The sequence below is a fragment of the Buteo buteo genome, chromosome 18 (assembly GCF_964188355.1).
Source record: "Buteo buteo chromosome 18, bButBut1.hap1.1, whole genome shotgun sequence".
NCBI lineage: Eukaryota > Metazoa > Chordata > Aves > Accipitriformes > Accipitridae > Buteo > Buteo buteo.
The window spans coordinates 22,985,795-22,998,541 of NC_134188.1; the positions used below are offsets into that span (position 1 = coordinate 22,985,795).

Genomic DNA, 12,747 nt, shown 5'->3' on the forward strand with positions numbered 1-12,747 from the left:
CTACCTTGCATCCAAACATCAACGATAAAGTGTTGTTGGTGCATGCAACTTTGCAGTGGCAAATCATTGGTGTAAAGCAGTCAGGATTTTTAACAATAGGGCACATTCCTTTAGTGCTGCAGTAGTGGCAGCCTACTGAAGGCTAAAAACAAGTAGCTAATACAGCACATGGAGTGGCAACATATGCTGCTCAACAGCTAGCTTTTCTCTTGCTGGTCAGAAGCAGCCTGCTTGAATCTCTACCTGTGTCCCATTCAGCCATCCCCTTCTTTGTTGATGAATCAACGATGCAGCATTGATCACGAATCTCAGGATTTCCCTTCCTCTGGGAAATTAGTTTTTACATCGGGGTTAAAAAAAAAAAAAAAAAAAAAAGAAAAAGAAAAGGGAGAAATGGAAATGAGGGGGACTAGCAGGTGTGGCAGTATTAGCATGTAAAAGGATGTAAACGCCTACTCATAACAATCACATAAGATTGTCATGCTAGCTGAAGTGGGCTGAAATTATTCCATCGGAAGAAAAATACTGCAGCTCCTGATTTGGTAAAAAGCCAGTGAGTTGCTGCAATACATAGTCATTGTGGGGAGAGAAGAGAAAAAAAATTACTTATCTAAGAAGCCAGAATCCTCAGCCTTTATCAATATGCATTCCAGTAAGGATTCCCTTCCCAGCGCCTCCCCGAGAAAAAGAATCAAATCAGTCGCAACTCCGGAGAAGCGATGACCTTTGCTTTCCCCAAAAAGATGAATCTCAGCATGAAACAAACTGTACTCAAAGCTGAAAATCCCAGATGCTGGGAGTTTGCAATCAGAGAAATACAAGTAACATTTATCCAATCCTGGCTTGCCACATGGGAGCTTTCTCCAGGCACAAATTTACAAATAGACAGGTTGAAGGATTGCAGGAGACACTGAATAAAGATATGAAGTTACACGGAAAATGCACCGGCATGAAGCTTAAAATGCAACCCTCCTTAAACTCTGCTTTTGAGGCGATGTAACTAGTGAGTCCAGCTAGCACTGTTATCCTATAACCTGCGAACGACTTGCTGTATTCCAGAAATGCAATAATTAAAGAAGTTTGGGAGCATAACGCTGGTTTGGATTCAGTTACAGCTGTCGCTGTTCCTTCAGTTAAAGCAACACCAGCTGAAAATGCATAATAAAGCATTTGGATGAGCAAACCGCTAGCTGTGCTTTTTAAGAGGATTATTTATATCAAAAGTTGGATGAATATATCCTCCAGTTTTAGGTTCGGTCATGGCAGATACATAAATATAAAATGAAGAGGCTACAATGTAGAAAGTAAAGCGATGCCGTCAACGATTTCACAGCTGACAGCAAGGTAAACCCAGCAGTTGTTTCACAGTGACTTGACCCTGCTTTTTTGCAACTCTCTAAGCTCTGCCCATCAAATTAGAAACTCTTTCTAAAGAAATGAGAGCAGCTTGTCTCCCTGGCAATCGCGAGTGAGTTCTTAAGGCGCAACTGAAACAATTTTCTGTAATAAACCCGAACCAAAAATTTGTTATACAACAGAATGGAGAAAATGGCAAATGGAGGTCCCTGTGTGCACCCAGGTCAAGCAGTATAGAGAGTGAACGGTACAGAATTTTAAAAAAGATCTGCCTGAGGCTGCAGACCCTAATGTGGGAGACCTCCTCTATTAAGATTTTGTATTTATATAAATGTATGTAAGTTTGGGTAGTGCACGGATGTATCCATCTACATTTTAAGTAGAGTTTCTTCGGTATAACTTACCCTCACTTTGTAAAGTTCAAAACCATAACAGTACCATTCTCTTAAACAGCTTTGATCCTATTGTTTCTTTTGCACCATACGATAACTTTATTTTTTGTCCAATTTTTGTGTGTAGCTAAATTTCAGCTTGGTATAATATTTTCTGATTATTGTTTCTCACTCCATATTTTTGAACTCAGAGCTCACAAGAGCCCAAGCTCAGTAAAATGACAGTAGTTTCTAGATTGAAGTGACAGATAGAACTGTTCCACAGTTAGTTACAACCCAGTTCCATTTCTGAAGATTTATTTCTTGCAAATAACAGGCTCTTACAACCCAGTGTCCTCAATTCACTCAGCTCCTACTTTTTTCCCAACAGCCTGGACATGAGACTTCCACATCACTGGAGTTCACTACGCAGATGTCAATCAATCAGCTATCAATAATCTAAGTTTGTCTGACCCGTTAGTCCAAAGTGACATTGCAGCAGCACTTCTTTCTGACTTGCTGTGCTAGTTATCGTCTGAAACAGTGACTGAGCCTGTTTAGAAACACACTATGGTGACAAACAGCAGCTGTAACATTGCTGAATCTTTGATCTGTTTATTCCTAGCTTGCCTGTCTCGTTATTAAGCTATATATTATACAGATTTTCTTTCAAGTACTGTCTCTCGCATAACCAGCACTGGTGTAAATATAGAAAAGTGTAGTTTCCATGACAATACATTCCATAGTTACAGCCAGCAGCCACTATCATTAAAACATGAATCACAGTGCTACCTTAAGGTGTGAGCACACTACATCACTGGCCTTAGAAGCGTTAATTTGGGATGGGGGTGGCATGAAAATATTTTTAGGAGACACTACTACAAAATGCCAGAAAACTGTGCTATTTAACTGGTTTAGCAGTTCTAATATCCACCCATCTTAGACATTTAAGTGATCAGTAATACTCTCAATCTGTCCTAATCATTAGCATTTCTAATATAAGAACACATCGCATCTGCACTTTTCAATGTTTTAAACACAATGTCCTGATTTAAAACTGGACTCATAATGACACAAATGTGATTTCCGATTAATATTCACAGGGCCTAATTAAAATCACCTGCATTTCATTCCAAATTCAGATTTCAAAGAAGGGAAGGAAAAATCAGCCAGTTAGCCTCTTGGATCTTTTGGATCTGACTTCATTCAGCTGGCTCGTGCTCTCAAAAGGGAGGACATATCTGTTCATTAAAATGCCCATTTCTTCCCCAGTCCCTGACACTATTGCAGATTTTCAACCAGAATGGGTTTCACCTGTGGTTTCATTTCAGTGTTAAGATGCATTGAACACCAATCACCTGAGTGTTGCACAAGGCATGAAATACATCCCTTCACACTTAAACTAATTGTTGCTTTCAAGTGAAAAACAGTTACCTGACGCACAGTCATTTGGGAAAAGATCAGAAAAGGAAGATTCATTCCAATGGCAGATAGGAATAATAACTCATATTGCAATTGGCCAAGACATTTATTTCAATTAAGTGACAACCACGTATAGAAAACTGCTATAAGAAAACATTTGCTCAGAGATTCCCCATCTTTTTTTTTTTTTTTTTTTTTTAACAATAGCACTCATCATAGACACAGAAGTAGATTGCTAATTGCCAGGAAAGGCATTAAATCACAGTCATACTGCAGGAGTAAGGGTTCTTGGAAAATCTATGTCCACATTTTCGCTCTGTCTGATGGGATAAGCAGAGGAACATACGCTATGGGTGTTACCGTATGAAAAAGACTCCACAGATCTGCTGAGTTTTGTGAGCTCTCCACCTTTCTTCGGACTTGAATGCACTGATCCAGCCCGCTTGCTCACAACTGCTGGGCTGTTACAATGAAGTGCACCTCTTCTGCTATTAGCAAAAAGGGAGACTCCCAGCAAATTGCAGCGTATTGTCAGAAGCTTCAAGTAAAATGACCCTGCCAGCGAATAAAAGTCACCTGCTACTGTCTGAGCTTAGTCTTTGCAAAAGTTACTCACTCCCTCACCTGCTGGATTTGGGAGGAACGAGAACTGTTCCTTCACTTATCATTTCCATTTGGTTTGTTCAGCTGGTAAAATTTCTCCTGCTCCACCAGTCTCTCTGGCAGTTGCCTTCACCCAACTTTTCCAGGTTCTCCGACCATGTCTGCCTTTCACAGTGCACCGTTATGTGGAAATAGATGAATTAACTTGGAACAGCTGAGTTGCATTTCTGGAAGTATTGTGGTCATGTTTGCGTGATAGTTCCTCACCTGATGTGTATATACCTCCTCCTGCTTTGGAGCTAGTTCAAATAGCAATACTTAGCCCTGTACCTGACATATCATATGAGAATCAAGAAGGCCAATATGGAAAAAAATAAAAGTAAACACCTGGAAAGTCACATAGAATTTTTAGATATTCACCCTTGACTATATTAGGATATTTAACTGTTGGGGTTTTTTTTTAAATTCTCTGCTGTTTCTGTTGAGGAAAGTGCTTAAGTTTTGGTACTATAGTACAGATTTGTGTATTTCCCCTTCCCTATTTTCACTACACAACTTTTTGTTCCATTGCTGTACCATTAAAAATTCCTCTAAGCCCCTACCACATCCATTAGATACCAGAAGATCAAGATGATCTACAGACCCTTGGCCAAGCTATATGCATTGTTAACTTTCTTCTTATCTTTGGTTAGAATTCAAAATCACCTTCTCAGTTGCTCTTCTCTGAACTCCCTGTAAGCTAATCAAGCCTCCTAAAAACTAAACCTGTCTCTGACAGTGATTAAAGAGAAGTTGTCTTCTCGAAGAATCGTATTAGATGAAAGAAAAAGGGAAAAGGCTTGTTGCACCACAGGCAGCATGTACAGCAGGAACCAGAGAATATAAATATAAAACAAACTTGAAAGATCCCCATCAAAATAGAAATGACTGCACACAACTGTTCCTTAAGAACAAAACAGTCTCAAACCTCTAGTCTAAACCAAAGTTTTCACAGCTGTCCTGTTATTTGGAGGGACTCTACTTAGGGTATTTCAGGGACCTCAGCTATGTCTACACTTTATGTGAGCTGGTCATTTTGGGGAATAGAATGGCGACGACAAGCCTTTATTTTGCTGAAATTTGTCTGTTGGTGAGTATCAGAAGCCTGGGCAAACTAAGCCTGAAAATCCACCTGCCTTTGGAACAATTATCATAGAATCATAGAATAGTTTGCATTGGAAGGAACCTTTAAAGATCATCTGGTCCAACACCCCTGCAGTGAGCAGGGACATCTTCAACCAGATCAGGTTGCTCAGAGCCCCGTCCAACCTGACCTTGAATGTTTCCAAGGATGGGGCATCGACCACCTCTCTGGGCAACCTGTTCCTGTGTTTCACCACCCTCATCCTAAAAAATTTCTTTGTTATATCTAGTCTAAATCTCACCACTTTTAATTTAATACCATTAACCATTGTCCTATTGCAACAGGCCCTGCTAAAAAGTTTGTCCCCATCTTCCTTATAAGCCCCCTTTAGGTACTGGCAGGCTGCTATAAAGTCTCCCCGGATCCTTCTCTTCTCCAGGCTGAACAACCCCAACTCTCTCAGCCTGTCCCCACAGAAGAGGTGCTCCAGCCCCCTGATCATCTTCATGGCCCTGCTCTGGACCTGCTCGTGCAGGTCCATGTCCTTCTTAATTTGGGAGGCCCAGAGCTGGAGGCAGAACTGCAGGTGGGGTCTCACCCGAGCGGAGCAGAGGAGCAGAATCCCCTCCCTCAACCTGCTGGTCACACTTCTTGTGATGAAGTCCAGGGTACAGTTGGCCTTCTGGGCTGTGAGCGCACATCATTGAAGCCCACCCAGGAAAGACCCTACAGTCACCAAATATCAGCTCAAGAGCAGCTAAAATCAATGGAGGAGCTGCTATTTTGGGATCTCTCCACACCTCATGCAAGCTATGTTTGACCCTGCACTAAGGGGTAACATGAGACTGAATTTTCACCCCTGCTTTTAGAAATGGGGATAAGGTGACATTTTTTTGCATCCAAAGGCTCAAGGACTAGACTAGATCTGGGCCAGTCCTGCCGTAAGAAGGAGATGAATTGGGCCACTGGGATGGCGGTGGGACAGAGAGCCCCCAGGGACATCTGCGTAGAGACAAGTTTGCTGTTTCTGCGAGATGCCGTTGCGACTGCTGGGACCCACCGCTTCCACTGTCACGAACAGCAGCTGCTGCACCTCACGCGGTGGCTTGTGGCAGCTGGCTCGGCTTTCTCAAATCTCTGGATATAGACAGGGATGAGGTGCCAGTTGGCTCCTGCCAACAGCAGACCCTGCTGGTGGAGAGCTGCTTTGCTTCACCTAGAGCTGACAAGGGCACGGACAACTCGTGGAGATAGAAAGTTCTCCTCGAGCACCTTGAGATCACTGCATGGAGGCAGATCGATAGGCGGAGGACAGCTTGGATGCTCTGAAAAACACCCATGCGTCGAGAATTCAGATGCGGTAGACAGCTTAGAAAGCATTACATGAGTCAATCTCTCCACCTGAAGATGGAGATAATGCCTTCTAATTAAATGCCCATATCTCTAAGTACACAGTCATATAAACAGTGATTTTTAAGTTAATGGGAATACTCTTACAAAAAGTACTCATGTTCATAAGTGTTTACATATTTTAAAGTGACACATTGCCAGCACAGTTTTACTTTTATTTTTAAGCAGTGGAAAACTGTCTGCATTATTTCTGAAAATAATTTTGATCTGTTAAATCATTTACAAAGTCACCAACTGCATGTAATTTTTTAAAGTAACTTCTTTAGCCAGGTATAAATTTAAAAGAAAAATGAGAGAGGGGAGAAAAATTACTTGAATTAAATACCAGCTTGAAGGAAAAAACCAAGCATATTACTGCCAGTCCTCAATAGCTACAGAACAGCTCCGCTTTTCTGAAGACTCCTATTTATATCTTGTGTTAGAATTTTTAAGATTTTCTGTGACAAACAGAAATAAAGGCCTGGTCCTGCCAACACAGAGTGAAAACATGCACACAGCACATTCAGAATATACATGCCCCACTTTAATGTCATTATGCAGACCTACTGAAGTCTTCCAGCGATTATAGTGTAATACACATCCACCTAAATGAGCTTGAAATGATCAGTTTAGCCACCACACACTAGAGCTCACCAAGGACTAAGAGCTTCAGTATTTACCCAGACTTCTGGGGCAGAAGAGGGGTTAGCTTACACTGAATTTTATGTTACGACACTGTTGCTAGCACTAAACTAGCTAGCTCAGTTATGTCAATATGCACGGAAGTTACCGCACCACACACATATTTACTATATGCATTAAACAGAGGCGTAAGCTTGGCCACAGTCCTACACATGGTGACCAGCTCTGCACACACGTCCTTCCTGCTGTCTGCAAGTGGGACTCCCCCAGTAGGAAGCACAGTAATTGGCAGTAATTTTCCAGTCTCCCCTGGAATCCATGTAAACTTCTACTTCCATAACATTCTTTGGTGAGAAGATAATCAGGCCTTCCACTTCTATGACAATCTCTCTTTTTGTGTTTATTATGAGTCCTGCTCCTGGTATCTTTATCAGCTGTCTCAAAATGTTGCAACAGAAGAAACGAGGAACAGTCAACTCCTATTCATCCTCTCCATGTCACTCATGATTTTATAAACCAGTGCTGTATCCTCTCTAACTGGTCTCTTTTCCATAACGAAAAGTTGTAGCCTAATAGGTCTCAGTCATTATAACAATAGCTTTCATGTATTTGAAGATGGTCATTGTTTATCCTAACTTGTTCTACTTAATTCTTTCAAACTTCACCATAGCTTGTACACTATAAAATCCTTGGTCCTTGGTCTTTTCCTCTAAAATCTCTCCATCCCTCCCAAAGTGTGCATCCAAACCATGACATTGCCCAGCAGAATAATTCCTTCCATCTCTCGCTTACACTAATTCTCTAAATATAGCCCAAGTATTTTACATTAGCTTTGCAATAGCCTCACATTTTTCACTGAGACTCACTCTGGGATTCATTTCTACCCAACCCCGTCCTTCTCTGCTGCCTGTCTAATCAATACAGATTTGGTATTCGTGCAATTGGATATCCCTTCCTACCTGCAACACTTCACATTTGTATTTCATGCTATTGCTTTCAGGTCATTTATTTATGTTGAACTTTACATGTGCCATTCCTCTGACAAATTCCAGGGTGCTAAGGATATGGACTTCAATAAAAGGCACTTGGAAGTAATTCTTCCTGGGATTTAGACTAGCTGGAGCAGAGTGTTACATCCCCAAAAGTAGTTTCACAGGGGAAGTCCACTTTCAAGAAATGTGTCTCTGCTTACTGAGAAGATACATACACTGCTTAGACCTTATTGCCTTTGGGTGATATGGAATTCAAATTCTGGTGATCATTAATGGCCCATATAGGTGGGAAATCAATGGGGACTATACCTGACTGAAGGAAAATAAGGAGTCTATCTCTTTTAAGAGTGATGTGTGAAATGCTGTTATGATCTAAATAAAAGTTAAGGAACAGAAGAAATCACAAAATCAAAACCAAATCTAAAAGCAAGTAAAAAATCATTATTATTACCTTGACCATTTCCTAAAAGTGTTTCATAAGAGGCTGGCATTAATTTTCAAATGTGGTTCCCATGATTTGCTTTTATTGGAAAGCCGGTGTCTATACTACCGTCTCTAGTACTGAGAAGTTCACACTGCTGCTGGCAGCTCCAGAGAGGAACCACCGGAAACCAGCCTTCATTTCTTGTGTCATCTGGTACTACTATTTAGAGACAAATGATAAGCCTAAAGGAAAAGTACTTGATGAAAGCAGAAGTAAAAATAAAACCGATGATGCATCACAATTCACGAGAAGGTCGGGCTTTTTGGCACTTTGGAGAAATGAATTTTTCACAACATTACTAGCTTTTTGCAAGAAAGTCTGATATCTTGATTGCAAAATGTCATTAAACAAAGCTATCATTTCAGACAGACAATAATAAAGAAAGAAAGAAATGGACTGAACCTAAAGCTAAATCCTATTTTGTAAAGTCTTAGGTTACTTGCTCCATATTATTATGGTTAACACTTACTATGGGTTAGGGTACAGGCACGCTGGATGGGTGATAATCAGACACACATTTCATGTCAGAGATGAACCCAGGCTGTCACCATGCCTGCTAGAAGCAGGAGAACACCTTTGGTTTCCTCTGTAAGGATTTTCTTTCGCTCAGAAATTCGCACTGATATATGAAGAAGGAAGTCCTGATTAACCAGCTGTTTGGGTTTGGTTGGTTTTTTTTTTTACAATTTTTTCTATATATAAATGTATCCATTTTTCCCAGTTCCCATTAAAAGTGAGTGTTCTCCAGCCGTTCTCAGCAGTCAGGAATATTGTCACTGATTTTCCTCAGATTTTCTTAACAGGAAATTCTGTGTTCATTTCTGGCAAATGCCACTATTCTCACAGCTTTTAGCATTTAATGTCTTTTCAGCTATGAAATTCTCATTCCATAAAAAACCCAAACCAAACAAACCAAGAAAAACCCAAACCCTAAACTTCGTTCACTCCAATGTCAACTGAAAGCAAATAAGAAATGTGACTGTGGTCACAGCTAAATTCTACAGCAAGTTTTCCAAGAAAACTCCAACAAAACTATAGCAGAAACAGCCATAGGACAACATCTGCTTAGGCTCCCTGTTTGCTGCCTTTTCTAACCCCAGTGTGCTCAGGACGGGCCATGGACGTTGGTCCTGGACACAGTAGGTGCACAGGAACCCCTTACGTGACTTTGACAGTGTAATTTAGGGAACAGAGATTGCAGATCCCTCTCTTAAACGCATCCATCTCACATCTGGGAAACAACCATTGTCAACAAGGGAAAACCACCAATTCCCACCTTTTTCTTTTTGTAGAGGGGGCTGCCCTTGACTCCAAACCACACAGAGATGCCAACCAGCTGAGCCACTACTAATGGCAAGGGGCCATTGAAGAGAAATGCCTCTGAAAGACATTTTCTCTTCTCCTCTCAACTATTCTGGTGTGTCTTGCTCTGTAGCCTGATCAGTTTTTCCCAGTGGGAAAAGAAAAGGTTACCCAGTGAAAGCTGGGAGGGTGTTGTTCTTGTGTTTTTAATATTGTGGCACAGACAACGGATTCTCTCTGCCTCCATGGGCTGACGCCCATCGTCGTGGCTTTAAAAGTGAGACTGCAAAGCCTTGTGGGTCACAGAAAGGGAGGAGAAGAGAGTTTAATCCTGGGTTGCCTGGGCATTCTATCAATCTTCTCGTTCATGGGAGCTTCTAGACCGGGCACTCTCGTAGCATGGGCTTTCCCTCGATGCTCGCAGCCCTCGCTCGACCCTCCGCTGCAGCTGCGGACTGTGTTCAGGGGGAAGCACGGGGCTGATTCCAATGGCCCTATTCCTCTCCTTCCCAGTAAACATTGACCACTGGCCCTTTACAGCACCTTTCTCTTTCTAAAACGCCTTTGCAAGTCGGGGCAGGGATTTTCCACCCTGCTGTCCCTGCACAAGCGGTCTCTGTCCCCGGGGTTGTGGGAGTCCCCCTGTTACTGTTGGCCGCGGTGAAACAGTCCTGTAAATTGAAGTCATCAAGGAAAAGCACGTTGCCTCCAGCTCTGTGTCAGTCAGGAACATCTCCTACCTCCGATGCTCCACCACGTGGGGCGGCGGGGGAAAGACCTCCGTAAAATGAAAGTTATACAGAGGGAATGTCTCCTCCAAAGTGTCCATGGGAATAAGAAGATGAAATGAAGCTAAACTTTGGAGAGTTATTGGAGTGCCGAGTGCCCAGTTACTGCAAACTTCTTCTAAAGATGACATTTTTAATGCCTCAAAGAAGAGGAGCTTAGTGGAAAATCAATGCGTTTCTGAGGGAAAAGAGCCAACGCGGCTTAAACTGCTCCCGGTGGCGGCAGGCCTACGAGAGCCTGCAGAACCCTTCTGAGCTAATCCCTCTGCTCTCTCCGGTGACCGACGACCACCTCCTCACCACGGGGTGAAAAGTCTGCCGCCGGGCCCCAGCATGGCCTCAGGACCGCCATGCCGCAGGCAGCTCCCACGTCATTCGGGAGCGCCTCCGCGGAGGTGATGCTAACGCAAAGGAACGTGCCCAAGATCAGCCTTGGGTGTGGGAACGGGAGTCTCCCTGTCCTCCTGGTAACTCAATTAATGCTAGTCAGCCAGGAAAGAAGTGTCAGAGAGCAGAGGCCCAGGGCTGTTCGACTCTTGCCTGGCTGAGAGCTATTGTGAGTCAGCTAGAGACACGGACGGAGAGGACCATAATTCTCAGGATGGCAGCATCCTTGGTGCTACCCCGTCCAGGTGTGGGAATGAGCAGCTTTGTGGTGGTGGTAGCTTACCTGGGGAGAGCTGCCCTCCTGCTTCTGCTCAGTCTGCAGTGCAGCTGACTTGTCTGGAGCAAGCTTCCAGGAAAAACAAAAAAAGCAGGCTGGGCAAAGTCTGCTTACAGGCTGTGCTGCAGCAGGAGCATCCATCTTAGATCCAGTGGAGGAGGAGAGCTTGGACAAGCTCCCTTTTTAAAGCAACAGTGCTCCTACTGAGCATGGCGAGGAAGGGTAGTGCTACGCCACGACAGAGATTGTGCCGGATACGTGCAGAGCACTTTATAGGCATTAGCTAATTGATCTTTGCAAAACCCCTTTGAGCTAGGCAATTAAACATCATCCGTCCACTTCTACAGGTGCAGAAACTGAGCTGGGCTAACGTAACCTTGTGCAGAAGTAGCCCACGATTTTAGGGTGCCTGAGCCAAAAGGCTTTTGGTCTGATTTTGTAGGTGCAGGACATCTGTAGGTCCGACTGACTTTGACAGCGCAGAGCATCTGTAACTCCGCTTATAACTTAGAGTGCACAACTGGTTTTGAAAGCCAACCCCAGGGGTATTTCAAGTTGGAAATCCCCAAAAGGAGGCACCCCAAATCACTAAGCCTTTAGGATAATGCTGGCTTTCTCGTCTATGTCTAAGGATAAAAGTCTACAGTTAGGTTTAATTAGATTTTGTCTCTCTGCTTCTTCTTTATGCATCTAGACAGGCCCCTTCCCCATGGCCTCCCCATGGATTCCTGTGGACCTGTTGGCAGACAGATGGGGTTTGAAAAGGAAAATAAATCTTTTCTTGTCCAGGGACCACTTAGCCTGCATAGACTGAAGGACTACAAGATGGGACACCCTGGCTGGATCCACCATCACACTACAAAAACTGCCATCGGGGAAATAGGACAGTTGTCCTGAGAGTGGCATTTCTCCTTTCATGGCCACTCCAACTCTGCATTGGCCTTACAAAGTGGAGAAAATAGGCAACACAGGTAGGAAACAGGGACACGGGACACATGTGGGACACGCTGCATGGCTGGGAGCTGACATTAACAGAGTCGTGTGTGAGGTTTGTTTGGTTTACTCTTTATTACACTGAGGGCATATTTTTGTTATATGGCAGACCCTTAATAAACACAACGCATTTACCTCTAAGTACGCTTGACCAAATAGCTATAAAAGAGACCTCAGGGGCTGCCTCTCTCACGACTTGCTAATGTTGTAGCTGTAGTCTATCAAGGCCCAGATTTTTAAAGTTAGGTAGATGTAGTCTGGTACCTCGTGGGATTTTCACTTGTAGGCTGAACAGGTTTGGAATTAAAATTAAAAAACAGGGCAAGTAAGAACACCCACTAGTGCCTACTTGTGATTGCAGGTACATAAATAGCTTTAAAAAAACTCAGGTTTATCTCATGTAGGGCTCCAAACTGGAGAATTCACCTCCCTGACAGCTATAAGACAACAGCTGAAGCTCCTGTTGTCCTTCAAACTATGCTTCAAGGTACATCCACGTATTCATGCAGCCTTTTTCTCCTCCAAACCTTCCAGATGTGCGAGAGCTACAAGCTGAGTATTCTCCAAAGGGACAGGCCTGAAGTAATTCAAAGTCCTTCGTTAGGCACTCTGTCAATG

At 43.1% G+C, this 12,747-nt stretch overlaps 1 protein-coding gene across 1 annotated transcript in view; it reads right to left on the reverse strand.

The window, feature by feature from the left end:
- The window catches only part of DLG2 (discs large MAGUK scaffold protein 2), a 1,017,318-nt gene that overhangs the window by 654,569 nt on the left and 350,002 nt on the right, over positions 1 to 12,747 (reverse strand). The window lies entirely within an intron of this gene.